Source organism: Oryctolagus cuniculus, chromosome 11 (assembly GCF_051225735.1).
Source record: "Oryctolagus cuniculus isolate XC-2025 breed Fujian yellow rabbit chromosome 11, ASM5122573v1, whole genome shotgun sequence".
Taxonomy (NCBI): Eukaryota; Metazoa; Chordata; class Mammalia; order Lagomorpha; family Leporidae; genus Oryctolagus; species Oryctolagus cuniculus.
In genome coordinates, this window is record NC_142877.1 from 9,793,601 (window position 1) to 9,800,328 (window position 6,728).

Below are 6,728 nucleotides of genomic sequence, written 5' to 3' on the forward strand. Positions count from 1 at the left end.
CTGAAAGGAGACGGCGGATGGCTGCAGCAGCATCTGGCCGGCTCTGTCTTGATCCATCTCCTCCTGTCACCCTGTAAAGCCAGCCGCCCCGTCGTAGGCCAGCGACACGGCCGGTAGACCGTGAGCTGAGCGTGCAGGCCACAGTCTGAGAAGGAGCCGAGTCCCTTCCACAGCCGAGCCTTCCTGGAACTGGCCCCGCCCCAGGAGAGCCTCAGTGTACTGAGGGCTCCCGGCTGACCGCTAACCGCGGCCTGTGAGGGTCCCTGAGCCGGGGACCCCTGGCCCGCAGACGAGATCCGAGCGTAACTGTGGGGTGTATTAGGCAGCCAGGTTCAGGGGTGAGGTGTTAGAGCAACGGAAACCAAACGGCACAGCGAGGTCTAGCAACGAGCACAAGAAGTCGAGAATGAAGCCCAGTCTGTCTCCGAGAACTTGTACTTGAAGACAATTATTTGTTGAAAGGGAAAGAGAGCGCCAGTCCGCTCACTCGGTCCCCAAATGCCTACGGTAGCTGTGTCCCCGCAGGGCACAGACTGAGCACCAGGAACTCGCTGTCCCACGTGAGTGCAGGGACCTCCCAGGGTGTGCACCGGCAGGGGGCTGGGATCCGAGCGGAGCTGGCGCCCCCATGTGGGGTGTGGGGGTTCCCAGCAGTGTCTTGGCTGCGGGGCCAAGTGCCCACCCCAAGCTGTGCTTTCCAGAGCAGCTCTCAGACTCTGCGGCCCGTGTGACGACTGCCATTGCCACCGGCCTCTCCGCCAAGCAGCTGAATCGAGGTGACCCCGTGGGCACACAAGGGCCGGCCCACCTGCCTTCTGACCGCCTATGCCTCCCACCCAGGTCCCACGCCACTGGCGGTGACGGCTCTGAAGCTCAAATCCAACCCTGACGTCCGACTTAGAGCCCTCCAATGACTCCTGGGTCCTGGGGTCACCCTCAACCTGGCCCCGCCCACCTGGAGCTGCTGCTCCACACCCGCCCAGCCAGGGGTGTCGCCCACCTGCTCCCAGTCCAGAGACCTCCCTGCGGCTGTCCCTTCCTCTGGCCTGGGGTTGTCACCTGCTGTCGGTGGATGCCTGCCTCCCTCCACCCCTCCCCACCAAGGCTCCAGGGAGAGCCGGTGACCTCTTTTCTGGCCTTGTCCTCCGGCGCAGCCCCAGGCACCTTCACGCCCTGCTGCCCAGGCCAAGGCCGCAGGCGCCCCCCACATTGCTGCACTGGACTCCTGCCTCTCCCCTTCCTTCCCCAGCGGCCCGCGGCACCAGCACCGGGCCGTGCGGTCCGCCCCGCTTCCTGCGGCCCTGGCCTTGCCCTCGGTGCTCAGGACACGGTGCTGCCTGCCTTTGCCTGCTTCAGCCTTGCCCCCAGTCCCTGGCAGCTCCCACAGGGACCCACCGCCCTGGCAGGTGCCACCCGGGTCATCTTGCCCGCTCACACACAGCTGAGCCCGGAGCTTTGATTCCATGGAGACTCCGATCTTCCCTCACCCCCGACAGTGCCTGTGGACAGATCTCAGGCCCTGTGTGCTCATTGTGTCCCTCGTTCTCTGCCTGGGACCCGCTCAGAAGTGACCTCAGCATCTGCCCAGAGCCCCCATGGGTGGCCTGATCGCCCGCCGTGTGCAGCCCCCGGGGCTACCCACTGGCCTCACCTCCCGAGTTTCTTGTGAGCTTCCTTTTCTTGCACAACAGTTCCCAGTGGAGGGGCTTCCCGCCCCGCCCTCCCAGCACTTACTGGGCTAGAGGCACTTTGGCTGTCGGAGCTGGGGGGAGGGCGCACAGGCATCCAGGGAGCACACCTTGCGCCCTGCGCACCTCACAGGCAGGTGCTGATTTCCGTGGCAGAGTGGATCTTGAACAGCACCCACAACCCACAGGGTGACACCTGCGCTGCCCTTGGGAACTTTACGTGCAGGCAGCTTGAATGAATTTCGCCCTTTTTTGCCTTTAAAAAGCTTCCCTTTGCCTCAGCGTCCTTGGGGATGTTGGGGGACACAAGCTTTCTCCTACAGTTTGTCTGGCAGAATCCCAGTGAGAACTAAATCCCTCCTTTGGGGTCAAGGCCGCGGCCACAGACAGAACCCAGCGCAGCGGGACGTGCACACGGCCCTGTCGCTCCCCCTCTTCGTGGAGGAACGACACTGAATCCTGCCTAGGCTTCATATCCGAGTCACGGCACCATTATGTCGCTCCCCCTCTTCGTGAAGGAGTGACACAGGACCCTGCGCTGTTCTTTTGTCTGCTCGGCCCTCCCCGGGTTTGCTGCTGGTTCTTCCCGAGTTGGCTGCCTTCCCTCCACCTCCGTGGAAGGGCAGTTCCCCCTGCCACTTTCCCCACTTCCGCGGGGGAGCGGCACACCGCCGGCCGGCTCTCTCGGGGGCTGCACAGGTGTTCCTTCAGATGTTCCCCTTAGATGTTCCTGGTGCATGTTGTCTCTCTCCTCCTTTATAGTCCTTCCACCAATCCCAACTCTGCTACCCACACGCCGAGTACGCTGCTCTCCTCCAATCAGGAGCAGGTCCTACAGTTTATTGGTTGAACTGGAGGCAGCTGCGTAGAAGCTGTTTCTCCCTTCTCAGCGCCATATTGTGGGAGAGCAGATGCATAGAATAAGTCCTAATTCCAGTAACTTAGTCTAGTCCGGGTTGCTCCCCACAGGGCCCCGAGGGCACTGTCACAGGAACAGCGCAGCCAGTGGGAGAACTGTCCCCGAAGACGTCCAGGTCCCCAGCCCAGGCCCTGTGGCTTTGTCACGCCTTACCAGGCAAAGCGGACTGCGCAGATGGGAGTGAGCGCGGGACTCCGAGGTGGGGAGCAGACCCTGGGTCACACAGGTGGTCTCATTGTGGCCACAGGGCCTTTGCAGGAGGCAGAGGTCAGAGCGCAGGAGCCCAGGAGTGGGGCAGCTCCAGAGCTGGAAAGGATGAGTGGCAGATTCTCCTGTAGACCCGGGGCCCTGGGGCTTCTGAGCTCTGGAATCGCAGAGGGGGAAGGCGTTTGGCCTGGTGGTTAAGTAGCCACACCCTACATCCGAGTGCCTAGGTTCTAGTCCCACTTCCGGCTCCTGGTTCCAGCTTCCTATAACGCAGACCCAGGGAGCAGTCATGGTGGCCCAGGTAGTCGGGTTCCTGCCACCCGTGGGGGAGACCTGGATCGCGTTCCCAGCGCCCCTGGCTTTGGCCCCATCCAGGGGTCTCTGCAGGCACTTGGGGAATGAACCAGAGAACAGGAGGCTCTATCGGTCTCTCTCTGCCTCTCAAAAAACAAAAACCCCTGTGTTGTGGTAAGCCGTTCTGTTTGCAGGGATTCGTCATGACAACACAAGGAAACCAGCGCAAACAGCGTCTGGTCTTCCCTCGCCTCCTGCCCGGCAGGGCAGCGCCGTGTGTGCGTCTACGCAAGGTGAGTGCAGTCACACCGTCTCCATTTCACAGACCGGAAATGCAGGCTGCAAGCAGAGCAGTGCCTCCTGGGGCTCACGGCAGGTGCCACAGCCAGGCTGCAAACCCTGCCGGTCTCCTGGGCTCGCAGCCGCTTTCTGCCTACAGGGCCCCACTGCTTCTTGGGGCAGTGACACCTCCTGGGGCTTTGGCTTCCCCTTTGTCACATGAATAGGTTTGATTAAATCAGCCCTTCCGCCCGCCTGGTGCTGCGTTTTATGCTTGGTTAGCAGGCCCCACAGAGGGAGGTGGGGGGAGGGGGAATAGGTTATGATCACGGTCTTTGGACGTTCAAGTTCGGGTTCGAAGCCTATTTGCCATTTTGCAGAGAACATCCCAGAGACCCTAAGATGCCGAGGAGCATGGCGGCTGGCTCAGAAGAGATAGCAGAGGCCGCGGCCCACGGGGGCCTTTGGAACAGAACATTGCTTGGGCTGAGGCTGGGGACGCCCTGCCTGAAGTGCTGAGCCAGGAGACCTTCAATGTCTCCTCTGGTTCACAAAGAGCGGGGATTCTGTGAGCTGCAACCGCAGCTGGCGGCGAAGCGATGCAGGAGCTGGGAGGGAGCCACCTGTCGGCTGTGTGGGTGGGTGGGGGGATGGGTTCACCCAGGAGCATTGTTTCTGAGGGTCTGGAACTCTGCATGGAGCCCCGAACACCAGCGTGGAGATGCACATCTCTGCGCACGTCCCGAGCCTTGGCGGTCCCCCTGGAGAAGCCTGGCCGCCTGGGCCAGAGCTGTCAGGAATGGCCCTGAGCTCCCCACAGTAACGCCGCCCCTTCCTACTGAGCGCCCACCCCGGGCCCCCGCCCCGCACACCTGATCCAGTCCAGGCCAAGGGAGTCCAGAAACTGCCCTTCTCCTTGAACCTGGAGCCCAGAAGCTTTTCCTGGCCTTGGGGAAGATGGAGGAAGGCGCTCCTGGTGGAGCCCCACTGCCCCCCAGAGGAAGGATCGGGAGCCCAGCTGGGAACCCTGGGTCTGGGCTTGGGATCTGGGGTTCCAGACTAACCCCATGCGAGAGCAGTGCCCCCACCCCCACCGCCTGCTTCTCTGCCTCTCCCTGGCCCCTGGCCCAGGCCAGTGGCTCTCAGGCCATTGGCTGGATCAGGAGGGTGTGGGAGCCCCCCGCAGCCCCCAGGCCAAGTCAGGTCCTGCACGTGGGCTCAGTCCCGAGGAAGCCGCTGGCTCTGGCCCAGGCGACAGCTGACGTGCACGGGATTCTGCCGGGGAGAATCGTTCGGCTCACAAACCCTGGAGAGAGCAGGACGCTCACGGCCCTGTGTAATCACGGCGAACCCAGAGCTGTCAAAGGGCAGGAAGTCTGTGACGTTTCTGCGGTGGGTACTGAGCACGGGGGTGTCGTTTTGTTTTTTCACAATAAATGTCCCTCAAATGATGAACCAGAAAGACACCGGGCACACCGTGAACCTCTGGGCACGTTGCTTGGACGCACTCCGGCAGCTCCTGGCCGGGGCCGGGGCCGGGGCCACGCACTGCGAGGTTCTGGGAGCACTGGCCGAGCTGCAGCTCGGCGCTGGGACTCTGTTGTCATCATTGGCTTGCGTACAAGGAAACCGAGGCACAGAGAGGTTAAGCAACTTGCCCAGGATCACACAGCTAAGAATGCGGCGTTCCGAGGGTCTCCGAAACCCCCAGGCCACATGTCTCGTTTCTGAGCTGGGTTTCTGATGCCAGGCGCTTCTCTCTCCAGGAGGGGATGTAATGCTACGGCTTAGTCTTCTCGGCTGCATGGAGTCTCAGGACCCTGCCTACATCTCTCTGCACCTACATGGTCACAGCCCATGCCAAGGGCCACTCCTGTCCTCTCTCACCAGATGGCCACACTAGCCCATCAAGCCCGCTCCCCAACAGCCCGTTCCCGACAGCACACACCAGCAGTCCGCTCCCTGCACAAGCTCAGAATGAGTCCGATGCCTTTAGGACAACTCCACGGGTCCTCTGAGCTCAGCTCTGGTCACTTCTTCCAAGAAGCCCTCCTGACCTAACCTCATTAGATTGAGGTGGGACATTTGTCATGTGACCCCCAACCCATGTCCCCCACTGGACTCTGTCCTCAGTGTCCCCCACTGGACCTCTGCCCCTGCCCTGCACTGCTGGACACATAGGGCAGGGGCTGGCATCTGGCAGCGCACTGAAGATGCTGCCTGGGGTGCCCACACCCCATGCTGGAGTGCCTGTGAACGAGTCCCAGCCCCCCTTCCAATTCCGGCTTTCTGTTACTGCTCCCCCTGCGAGGCAGCAAGCAGAGGCCGGTACTGTGCTGTCACAGGTGAAGCCTCTGCACGCCGTGCCACCATCCCATTTGGGCACAGTTTGAGGCCTGGCTGCTCCACTTCTGATCCAGCTCCCTGCTAGTGTGCCTGGGAGGGCAGTGGAAGATGGCCCAAGTGCTTGGATCCCTGCACCTGCATGGGAGACCCGGAGGAAGCTCCTGGCTCTGGATTGGCCCAGCTCCGGCCAATGTGGCCATTTGGGGAGTGAACAGAGGATGGAAGCTCTCTCTAACTCTACTTTTCAAATAAATAAATCAATATTGAGAGAGAGAGAAGGGGGCGGGAAGGGAGGGAGGGAGGTAGAGGGCTGGACAGCTTGCCTCCTCCCTGGGGAAGAGACCCTCAATATCCAGGCTGCCGAGACCCCTCCGGGGTGGGCAGGGTTCTGGCTCAAGCTCCCGCTATGCTGCCGACACCCCAACCGCTCAGTTCCTCAGCTGCCCCCCCACCCCCGCCCAGGCTCCTCTCCCCAGGGGGTCCTCTCCATGTGGACTGCACTCGGCTCCACCCATCCCCGACCCAAAGGCTGCGAGCTCCGCCCTCAGGCTGCACCAGGCCCACGGAGAGATTTTGTTCGGTACACACAGTGTTATTTCCTTTTCTTAATTATTTTTAAGCCACTTGAAATTCACGTCTCTTCACCAAAAGGGTTTGATTTCCATTTGCTTTAAAAGCACTGGACGATCTGGCCACGCTCACCCACGTGGTCCCCGGGGACCAGGAGTCAGAGCCGAGAGGCCGCTGTCCCTTTGCTGGGCCCGTGTTCTCCGGCTGGCCACCGCCTGCCCCGCGCTGTCCCATTACCCATGACCCGCTTTCTTCATCCATGGGCGCCTGAGTTGGGGACCCCTCTGCCCCCGCCGGGGGGACTCCTCGTGCAGTGTGCCCGTGCCTGGGTGGGCTTCGTGCTGGGCACTGGCCTACAGAGACTGCAAGGACACAAGGCGGGCTCTCCCTGGGGCTGGGCCTTCTTGGGGTCCGGATGCACACTC

General features: G+C 62.0%; 1 long non-coding RNA gene across 2 annotated transcripts; it reads left to right on the forward strand.

The window, feature by feature from the left end:
- Nucleotides 1-1,734: 1,734 nt before the first annotated feature.
- LOC149123318 (uncharacterized) lies at nucleotides 1,735-5,951 on the forward strand. Of its 2 annotated transcripts, none has more exons than XR_016215765.1 (3): nucleotides 1,735-2,806; nucleotides 3,303-3,401; nucleotides 3,768-5,131. It is a non-coding gene; the product is annotated as an uncharacterized LOC149123318 (long non-coding RNA). The 2 variants fall into 2 exon arrangements; XR_016215764.1 differs by lacking the exon at nucleotides 3,768-5,131 and adding an exon at nucleotides 5,154-5,951 and having other exon boundaries at nucleotides 1,741-2,806.
- The last annotated feature ends 777 nt before the right edge of the window (nucleotides 5,952-6,728 follow it).